The sequence below is a fragment of the Myotis brandtii genome, unplaced genomic scaffold (genome assembly GCF_000412655.1).
Source record: "Myotis brandtii unplaced genomic scaffold, ASM41265v1 scaffold13, whole genome shotgun sequence".
Classification (NCBI taxonomy): domain Eukaryota; kingdom Metazoa; phylum Chordata; class Mammalia; order Chiroptera; family Vespertilionidae; genus Myotis; species Myotis brandtii.
Genome location: NW_005354595.1, coordinates 4,674,523 through 4,686,211, shown reverse-complemented (window position 1 = coordinate 4,686,211; position 11,689 = coordinate 4,674,523).

Here is an 11,689-nt window from a genome sequence, read left to right as displayed (position 1 = left end):
ATTTTGTAATTTTAATCTTTGACTATATTATGATCAAATTTCTATATGTTTGTGTACTATGGTAAAAGAAGGAACTAAAGATTTACTGAGCACAATCTATGCTCTCTATGAATCATAATTACTGTACTCCTTTAAGTTATTATTACCATTGTACAGTTGCAGAAATTGGTTTAGAGAAATTTAGTCTCAAAACGAATGAGTTGGCAGATCTAAGTTTTCAACCCATAGAGTCAAACTATAGACTCTAAAGTATCTTCTTCTTTAGTTTTTTGACTTATCCCTCTCCATTGTTGGTAACTTCCCCCCATTACCCGTACCTCAACTCTCTCTCCCTCTCCGTTTCCCTCGCCTTCTCCTGCCTTTCTCTTGCTCCTTCTTCCACTCTCTCTCTCTCTCTCTAAAAAAAAAAATCAATGGGAAAAATATCCTCTGGTGAGAGTAAAAAAAATAAATAAAAATCACAAACCCAATGTTTCCATTTCATTTTTACTTCTTCTTCATCATCTATCATAATAGTTATTACATTCATCTGAATATTTTGTTTGTTATTCCTCACTAAAAAAATAAGCTCAACTTGGGTGGGAATCTCATTGTTTGTTCACTGCTGTAGTCACAGCATCTAGAACAGTGTCTGGCGCATGTTAAGTGTTCAGTAAATTGTTAAATTAGTGAGTGGCAAAGCCTATGATTTGCCATTCTTTTTATTGATTTCCCTCGAGTTCTCTGATAAGGCTACATAGAGGGGCATGGGTCGGACTTCTTTCTCTCCTTGAAGAGACCGCCAGCAATTTGAATCTGTCACAAAGACCGGAGCAGTACCCAGATCTGGGCCCTGGAGAGCTCTCTGGGTGGGTCCTTGTTCTTGAAATTCCTTTTCTCTTGTATTTTCTTTTTCCTTCTTATAACATCCCACGTATAAATGGCACTCCAGTACATCTGCAATGAGGTCATTCAATCTTCATATTAACCCTGTGAGACAGATTTAAAAAAGAAGAAAAGAGAAGAAGAAGGAATTAAACCAGCAATAACTGAGGATTCCTTTGTGCCTGGAATAGAGCCAGGACCTTTCACAATGGTCACTTCACTTATGCATCAACCTTAAGATAGAGATGTTTTTATTCCTATTTCACAGATGTGGTTCAGAGATTTGGTGACCAGTAACCTGCCTGAGATCCCAAGTTACTCATACCTAAGCCTCTTATCTACCCTCCATCCTCTTTCCTCCATGCCCCCCAAAACCTGTTTTGTGGGGGGGGGTTGGTTTCATTTAAGTCATATTTTAGGTTTGCTTCTTCTCTAAAGGCTTTCTGCTTTGATAAAAAACAAGTTGATGTAGGTTCTTCATTTTGGTTACTGTTTGTCCTTAAGCGTGAACCCAGGGATGGCAGCAGCGAGGCACAATTTAACGAACTGCAAATAATAAATGAACTGCTTAGGGTTTTAACTAATTGAAAGAAAGTTACCCCATCAATTCAGGGCACTGTAGGTTGCAGAAATGAGATTGTCTTCGACATTTGGCTTGGCATATTGACAATGAGCACTGGGGGTTTTATTTGAGAAGAACATTGAAGGCCCTTCATCCTGCGAAGCAAAGATTTAAACTCAAGACAGCCTCTGAGTTTATTTTCTGTATTTTCTGAAGAAGAGAGGGTTGACTGGGAGGAAGCATTTCTGTCCCCAGCAAAAGTGCACACAACTTAAAAAGTAAAACATCGAATTCAGCCAAGTTTTCTCTTTGGCAGAGTTTAAGACATATCCTCATCTTATAATCAGTCCAGTCCTGGGAGAACTTCTCGAAGTTAAAAAAGTCCCCAAATTATCTAAATAGTGAAGCTTGAAAAATAGCCAAGGGGAATTGCATCTTTCCTATTACTACCACATGTGCTTCCTTGCAGACCCCAATTCACAAAGAGCTGAATATGGCGCACCGTCTCCCTGCGCAGCCCCACACCATCCCCTCGGCATGAGGGCGTTCTGAGCACAAAGCCGCAAGCCTGTGGTTTTCCCAGCTCAGGGTCCCATCCTCGCCGCCAGCCTCATTCTCACTCGGCTCATGTGCTTTGAATTTAAGTTTTTTTCCCCATGTAGGCTCCATGTGTTATGTTTACACACAGTGAAGGGATTTATTTTTCATCTGAATTGTCTTGCTTTAGTGCTTTCAGGATACATGCAAACAAGCAAAATGATTTACCACCCAAGAGAACATTTTTAGAAAGTGTCTAAGTACAAGCATGTCTGGAAGAGGCTTTTATAGGGAGCCAAAGCTGGCTACTGGGCGTGCAGGAAGATGCAGACTGGGTTTGCCAAATGTAGAAGGCACGGGGGCTTGGTGCAGCGCGCTTTGTGACTTGTCATTTCGGTGACTGCTGTGATTGTGGGTTCTTTGTATAATAATAATAATAATAATAATAATAATAATAATAATAATAATAATAATAATAATAATAATAATAATAATAATAATAATAATAATAATAATAATAATAATAATAATAATAATAATAATAATAATAATAATAATAATAATAATAATAATAATAATAATAATAATAATAATAATAATAATAATAATAATAATAATAATAATAATAATAATAATAATAATAATAATAATAATAATAATAATAATAATAATAATAATAATAATAATAATAATAATAATAATAATAATAATAATAAAAGGATGGATGGAAGGGAGGAAGGAAGAAGGGGCAAGGAAAGGGAAGGGGAAATGCTATCTGATTTTAGTTCCAAAAACATCTGGGTTAAAAATGTTAGCCTTGTCTGCTACTTGCTAAGTGGTCTTGGGTATGCCATTTAACCTCCCTGAGTCTCATCTATAAAACAGAAGTGATAATCTCCCCCTTATAGGTTTTATAGGGAATAGGTGATATTTAATAAAATAACCACAATGTATGTAGTGTATTTCTTCCCTTTCTTCACAGTGATCGCCTTACACTGATGGCTTATTGTTCCTCTGGGAATAACTGGGTGGGTTTTTCCCTCCCTCCCACTCTATAATCAGGTTAGATCATTCCCTCCTCATTCTTTCTCCTTAAAGACATGATTTCAGCTATGCTTTCTGGAGAGGATGTGCCACAGGTTAAATCCTGAGGAGGTCTCAGCACTGAACGTTACATAATAGTCCACTGTTAAATATCAAAACTACCATTTATGTAGCACTTTGAAATAGGCCTTCCTTTTAATTCTTAAATTTATTTTATTGAACTAGTTATTAATATTTTTTGACCCTATTTTCAGGTGAGGAAATTGGGGCTCTGAAATATTCGGGCTCTTGGCCAAAGTCACGCAACTGGAGGCACTGGAGTGAGCACGCTCCTCCCAGTGCACCTCACAGTACAAACAGACGCTTTGGGTTCTAACCGTCCTCTGTATCCCCCATTCCTTGCTGCCACTGTCTCCCAGTGCTCCTTGTATTTCTGGGGTTCCTGGGCTACTTTCCTAGGTCCTCACAAACACATCCTCTAGCTCACTGCATGGTGTTGACCATTTGCCTACTCTCCAGGTTTGGTTTATTTTGGTGAGGTCTGTGGCCTGAAAAGAAGAATTGTGAAGGTGCCTCCCTGTTGCCATGGCTACTGGTGCCTGTCTTCCCAGGAGCTTATATTGCGGGCCTGGTCTCATTGTGTTCCCAGTCACTTGTGTTGGTGTTTCTGCTTACCACTGAAACTATTTGAGCATAGTGACCTTGCTATGGGGTATCTCTGTGGGAAGGCCACCCAAGTGGGGGGAACCCTCTCCCTGTTTTGTGTCAAACTCCGTTCCTCAGGCCCCAAAGCAACACAACCTTGCCCCTACCCCAATGGCTTACAAAATTTAGTGAAAACAGTGCTTTTCATTTTACTGTCACTTCTTTGAGGGTCCTAGTGAGGCCTTGTATTAGGATTCTTCAGAGAAACAGAGTAGGATAGATGGATAGGTAGGTAGATAGAGATTTATGCTGAGATTGGCTCATGCGATTATGGAGGCTGAGAAATCCCACAGTTGGCCATCTGCAAGCTCGAGGCCCAGGAAAGCCAATGGTGTAGTTCTAGTCCAAATCCGAGAGCCTGAGAACCTGGAGCACAGATGTATGGGGCAGGAGAAGATGAATGTCCCAACTCAAGCAAAGAAAGTGAATTCATTCTTCCTACATCTTTTTGTTCTTTTAGGGCTCTCAACAGATGGAGTGTTGCCTACATGCATTCCATGTGAGGTTGATCTTCTTTATTCAGTCTATGAATTCACATGCTGATCTCTTTTTGAGATACCCTTATAGACACGTCCAGAAATAATGTTTTGCCAGCTATCTGGGCATCTCTTAGCTCAGTCAAGTTGACACATAAGATTAACCATCACAGTTGTTCTTGAGGAAAAGATGACACCTGTCCCTGTTGGGGGCAGAAGACATGCTGACCTTGGAATTGTCTTCTGAATCCAACCACTGATCATTACTGATGGGCCTAATGGACTATTTCTTATCTTTCAGTACGTTTTTTTTTTCCTTCTGAATTTTCTTAGTTCTTCAAATAAGCTACCTTCTGGTGGTCCCTACATATTTTCAACCACAACTGACACTTTGGGTGACCATCCACGGATTATTGTAGTGGTACTCTGACTTTGAGGTTTCAAAGATCACTAACAGTTGAGAAACAATTTGCAGAAGTGACAGTGAATTGCCAACTGTTTATTTTGCCAACTGAGGAAAAGAGCAAAACCAACACAATAGCCATTTACTAAAACCATACAGAGAGAACAGGCTAGACCTTCGCCAGCTCTTTAATTTAATAACAGAAAGATGCTTTCAACACCAAGAAAGTAGAAAAGGTATGATATCCAAATAAAGGATAGGGAAGTTACTGAATAAATAGCTTTATTAAAAATTTATGCATCGTTCTCCCATTTTGCTGCAGACTATAGAATGTTTGTCACATTCTGGCATTTGAGAACTATTATATTGCTTCATTTGCTCTTCACAACAATAATGTAAGTGTTATTGTTACCCCTATTTTACAGCTGTATAAATTCAGGACCACAGAAGTTGGGCATCTTGCCAAAAGTCACAGAGATAATAAGGAGAGTAGCTAGGACTTAAATTCAAGCTCTCCCCTGCCAAACATGTCTTTGCTTGGCTGACTAAGCTGCTGAAGATGGGGATGCTCAACTGGAATGAAGTCTGCTCATGTATTTAGAATGGTTTGAGTATTTAAAATAAGTTTATTTAAAATAGATCATTGTTTATAATTTCCCCCAGCATGTCATTTTGGCCATGCAATATTTATTAATAAATGTGCATACATGTCTACAAAACTTGTCACTCTCAATAATTGGCATTATAATTTCTGTGCAAATTCTTTTGTCTCGATAGTTCCTGAAGAATCTACTATAGAAAGAAAGAAGGGATTGTTATTATAATTTTAAATGTTGCAGAGGTCCAGCTCTTTCTGTGTGCTCAGAAAAAAAAAAAGGATAACCATGAAATCTTTCTAGATTTCATTTTACATACTTCCCTTTCCCCTTTGTCTTCTATCTCATTCTTCCTGCATCTTTCTCTTCGCTAGACTTTTTCTGTCTTTTTCTTCTTTGAGATTGTGACCGTCTGGTCATAGGAAAGGTTTCCAGGTAATAAGTTCTTGATTAATCAGCCTTAAGATTTCCTCATGCTGAGATGTCTCTTTTTCCCCAAATTAATCTGCAATTTTCATGAGCATGTGTAAAATGGTTTATTTTCGTTATGGGTGGGTCAGAGGGATGAAGAAAATCATGAGGCATGCACAGATTTAACATTTGATATTCTACTTTTTATGAATGAGTCTAGAGGCCAATGCTTTGTAGTCACTTGCAATTTTGCCAGGGCATCACTTTCAATCAAGTGCATGAACTGTAAGAACTACCTAGAACCCATATTTTAATAGGGCTTTTATTGTTTGTATTTACTATTTTTTAGTTCTTATGAAAAGTCAGTGATATGGATCTTAGAACCCCATTTTATAGATGTAGAAAATTTGGCAAAATATATATGACAGGCTTATGAGGTGGTCAACAGTCTAGGTATTCAGAAAAGTTATTGGTCCCATCCTTCTTAAATATAAAGGCTATATGATATATTTGAGCCCATTTCTGCTAAAATTTATGTTGAAAACCTCATTTCACCTCACATTGTGGGGAATATATTGTTCTTTTGAAGCTAGCCGTTTAAAAAACATCTTTTGGTTGTTCACATGTTTGTTTTTAATTGGGAAAAGTGAAGAGGATTTGGAGTCTAGAAACTTGAGAGAGTGGAATATGAATTATGTGAGTCCTTTGTTTTTAGGGGAAATTGTTGCAGCTTCCCATTTTCATTAGGACCTAAGTGATCATGATACAAATATGTTGCTGTTCTGTCCACCAGTTCCTTATTTCCTGAGACAGATCCTTGCCGAGGAAAGACATTTCCTTGAAGCCCTTTGATTTTCCAGATGGGAGGACATCTAATTTTCTTTTAAATTGGGTTACTTCCCTTTTTCTCCAGCCCTTTGCCAAGAAGCTCTTCATGGTTACAGAAAAGTCTACGAAGACATTGGTGTCTGGTTTTCTCTTCTGGAGAAGTCTCTCTTGGGACTCTGTGGGATGAAAGATGGAATGGGGGTAGGAGTGGGAGAGGCAGAGAGAAGGAGGAATATTTATTTCAGAGCATCAGCTAGAATGTAGTAAATTTTATGAGTGAATTTATAGAGTTTGGTAAAGTTTAGTAATTTCTCAGAAGCTGTTGTCTGGGCTAAGTGGCTAGGTTCCTTTGTGACAGACTGATAAAATTCTGTCTGATAGGATTTCATCCCATCCGCTCAGTTCATAATTTCCTGTTAACTCGTGAGGAGGCTTGAGATACCAGCTGTTTGGGGGAGCCTAGGGCATTCAAAACAGATTCTCTGGAACGTGAGAGGTTAAATGTCATAGATCCATTCATTCATTCAATCAACCAATCATTCATTCAACAAGTATATACTATGTAAAACTAACTGTTCCAGGCATGACTCCTGGGTTTGAGTATAAAATGAGGAGCAGCAGATATACGGTCTCTGCTTTTATAGAACTTAACTGTCTGGTAAGAAGCATGAAATAAAAATGAAAAGTGAGAATTTTGTTGAGGGCTCTGAAGGACAAGAGGAAAGAGAACAAAGAGGAGAGAAAGAATCTGGGCCTCTTCTCAACCTTGTCTCTTTATGGTTTAGTGCACTCACCACTCATCATTCAAAGCCCACTCAACAAAGAGGGCTCCCATGTGCCAGTTCTGGTCCCAGAAACAGCTCTGAACCACACCCTACCTTCCTGCTTTGTTCTTTGTTTCTTGCCTCCTTTTCATTCATTCATTCACTCATTCACTCATTCATTTATTCACATTTGTTGGGCACTGAATCACTTCTAGGCTTTATGCCAGGCACAGGGAACACGACAGAGGAAGCCAGGTGTGGTTCCTAGCCTCATGGTGGGCACCGGCTAGTGGGATGTGAAGACACATTATCAGACAATTAAAACACAGTGGATATTGGCTCTGGTAGAGACAAGGGCAATGGAAGGCAAATAACTCTGACTGGGGGTAAGAAACCATGTGTAGAAGGCTCAAGATGAAGGGAAAACAGGATGTAAATAGTATTCTAGGCAGAAAGAATAGCATAGATGGAAGGGGAAAGAAAAAGCAGGTTTTCCAGTGAACTGAATAAAGTTAAGAGCGGTGGAGTGAAGTTGTAAAGGGACAGAATATTGGAGAGGGAGGCACGGACAAGGTAATGCTGGACTTTGAAGGTCATGTTAATTAGTTTGCATTTACTCCACACCTGCTATCTAGGCATCTTGTCTTGGTTTGACCCTCATGTCCTTCTTGTTTTTTGTGTGTTTTTTTTTCTGAGAATGCTGCTGGCTTGATTATACCTCAGTCCCTGGAACCCAACTCTATTATCCATCCACTTTCCTGGTATTCTTAAATGGTCTGCCCTGGGGAAAAGAACTGGATAATAGGTCTTAGACTAATGGAAAATTTTAAAACACCCCTGGACTTACAATGTGGTCTTGATTGTTTTCATGAGATAAATGTAGTGAGCATCAAGCAAGATGAAGAGTTGGACTTACCTGAACTAGGGGAATAGGGTGTGAGAGTGCATCCTGGAGATGACAGGCCTTCCAGAGCCAGGTGCCAGGAAGCTTGTGCTAACTGTGACTTGTATTTCTGTCTCTTGCTTTCTGAAGATAAAGCACCTTGGGAAAATGGAGGCAGCTCAAAGGATAAATGTTGGTGAATTTTGCTCCCATAATTCCCTTAAACCCCCACCCTTGAGGAGCGGATTCATTCATGCAAGGGGGTTTATTTAGGTCCATAGTCGTCTATCTGAACTGTTGGGAACCAATATATTTCATGCATCAAATGCTTATGATTTGGGGGGAGTAAAATGGAGTGTGTATTTTATATTTTGTGACACCTTCTTAGGGTCTGGCGTGCCACCTTGTAATCATCTACAGCAAAACATATGCATGTCCACTCAAAGTTACATAAATAGAGATTTAAAAATGTTTTTTGCTGATTTTAGAGAGAGTGGAAGGGAGAGGGAGAGAGAGCAAAACATCAACTGGGAATCAAACCGGCGACCCTTCAGTGCACAGGATGACTCTCAACTAACTGAGCCACACCAGCCAGGGCAATAAATAAAGATTTAAAAATGTTTCCAGAGAATTCAGGTCAGGTTTTGCTGCGAGGTGAGTTATGTAAAGATTTAGATTTCAGAGCTCTGAGATTTTAGAATTGCAGATTAAAGAGTCTGTGGACCTGCAGCACATCAATTTGTTAGGCACAATGAAAAAAGGTATTCACCATAAAAATGAAGAAACTTAACTAGAGTGTGTAGTTCTGGTTGGAGACCTACTAAACCAGACCATGTAGGAGTGGACTGGGAAAAGGTACTTTTAACAAGCTCCCTGGGTCAGTGGTCGGCAAACTGCGGCTCGCGAGCCACACGCGGCTCTTTGGCCCCTTGAGTGTGGCTCTTCCACAAAATACCGGCTCTTCCACAAAATACCGACTTCTGCGCATGGGCCACGAAGTTTCAATCGCACTGTACGTGCGCGCCCGCACGTGGTATTTTGTGGAAAAGCCACACTCAAGGGGCCAAAGAGCCGCATGTGGCTCGCAAGCCGCGGTTTGCCGACCACTGCCCTGGGTGATTGATCCACATCAAAATTTAAGAACCTCTAGAAGAAATTTCCAAGGCGATTGTGAAAATCTTTTTCTCTATACATTGAAAATGTTGACCTTCTTTAGAGCTCTGTGAACTCATAAACATATCAACTTTGCATCAGACAGGCTGCTGCTGGAGTGACGATCAGGATTCAGGCAGTTGGAGCTTTCTGGGCTCCCCTGTCCCTTTAGAGATAAAGACTGTCCTGCCCGAAGACCCCTGGGTGAGGCAATGGCTGTAGTTCTACCGCAGTCTCCCCTGTCACCCAACTGCTTTGACACAGCTTCTCCTGTAGATCAGCCTCTGTCAGAAACTGTGGAAAGAAGGTTGATTCCTGCTCTCCAAGAGTTCACTGTCGCCATAAAGAGAAAACACCTGCACATGTTAATGCTAATTAATGCCAGTGCTTTTTAATTTGGTACAGTTCAACTCCCCACTGTTACCACTTCAGAGCTACATTGACACATGTTCTTTTAAAACTTTTAATTAACATTTCCTTTTTGACTTTGGGGGAAATAATAAACTCATGTGGCAGAGATACTAGAGAGAGAGGGAAGCTAAAGAAAAGAATATGGGAGAGACATTTTGCAGTGGATCAAGGTATGAATATGATTTACCCTCCCCCCCCCCCTTTTAAAAAATAAACAAGGAATTAATTGGGAGTGGAGTGAAGGAACAAGGACTTTGGTGTCAAACCAGCCCTGACTTTGAATCTTACTTCTGCCCTTATCAGCTTTATGACCTTGGGCACATTAACTAAGTCTCTGCATCTCAGTTAGCTCATATATAATATGAAGACCATGACACATACTTCATAGAGTTGCTGGTAAGCTTCTCTCTCTGGAATCACCCGGAACAGTGAACATTGGTTCCCTCATTCTCTCTGCCCCGCAGCACCTGGTTTGTTTGTGTTTCTGCACTTGCTGCTGTGTCCTGTGCCGTTTGTCTGTTGCTTGTTGGCCTCTCACATTGGACTGTGAGCTCTTGGAGAACATGGACCTCATCTTTCTAATTCTTTCAATCTTGTGTTTGGCATGTGGTGAGCACTCAGCAAAGGCTGATTGAGAAGGGAAGGGGCAGCATGGATTATAGATTTTGTGGTTTTTAAGCAGTGGTATGCCGGTAAGTATTTAATAACCAGCTTGCCAATAAAAATCTATGTGTGTATGTGGTACTTCCTATGATAAATTTTACTGATATAAAGAATATATAGCACAAAATTATAAATCATAATAAAATATAAAGTGTCCTTTATGGTCAATTCCATATAGCCAATTGATTCTCTTAGAAGGCTTCCCTAACTTTAGATCAGGGGTTGGAAAACTGTGGCCTGAGTCAAATCTGACCCACAATCTACTTTTGTAAATAAAATTTTACTGAAGCACTGCCATTGTGCTAGGGTGGCAGAGTTGAGCAGTCCCTAATAGAGACCACATAGCCCACACAACCAAAACATTTATTTCCTGGCTTTTTAGAGAAAAGGGGATCTTTGTTTCTTCTCCTTCTCCTCCTTTTTCTTCTCTTCTTCTTCCTCTTTGTCATCGCCATCGCCCTCTTCCTCTTCCTCCCCCTTCTCCTCCTCTTCTCCCTCCTTTTATAACCCTTCAAAATGTTAAAGCCATTTTTAGCTTGTGGGCAATACAAAAATAAGCTAAGGGCTAGATTTGTTCATTGAGTCATAGATCACTGAGCCCTGGTCTAGAAAATCAACAGAACAATAAATCAAGCCCTGATTTGTAGCATTTTCTGCTATAAACTACACTTTCTGTGGTGTAATTACTCCCAGCATGGTGATTTCCAGCCACCAACCAACGTGCTACCCCTGAACATGGAATTGGAATAGATGCACAATAGCGTCCTCTTATATAGTATTTCAACCACACAATCAATAGATGTAAATAACCATAAGAGCATAGATAATAGAAAAGAGTATAGGTAATGCGAGATAATTATGAAGTGATTTTTGAATATTTATTACCTTTGTTTTAACATTTATCCTATATAATAAAAGCCCAGTGACCATAAAGGTTGAATGACCAGAATGACCACTTAACCAGTCACTATGAGGCGCACTGACCACCTCTTGGTCCCTTTCCCCGGCTGGCAGGCTCCAATCGCCAATGGTGAACGGGGACCCGGGGTGGGTGGCAGGGGATGCAGGTGGCACCAGGCCAAGGCCTCTGCCCTGCTGGTTACCCCCCACACACAGGGCGACCAGCAGCGGGGGTGGGGCCAGCAAGCGGACAGGAACGGCCAACCTCTCGGTCCCTCCCCTGGCCGTCAGTTTCCCATCGCTGAATGACGAATGGGGAACTGGGCTGGCTGCCGGCAGCTGGGAAAGATGGCCCTGATCGCAGGCTAGGCCTAGGGACCATACCCACACACGATTTCATGCACTGGGCCTCTAGTAAGTTTATAAAACTTTTAGTAATAGCTGTGATCCCCAACTGTCTTGCACAATTCCTGAAAATTTAATTGTCAGC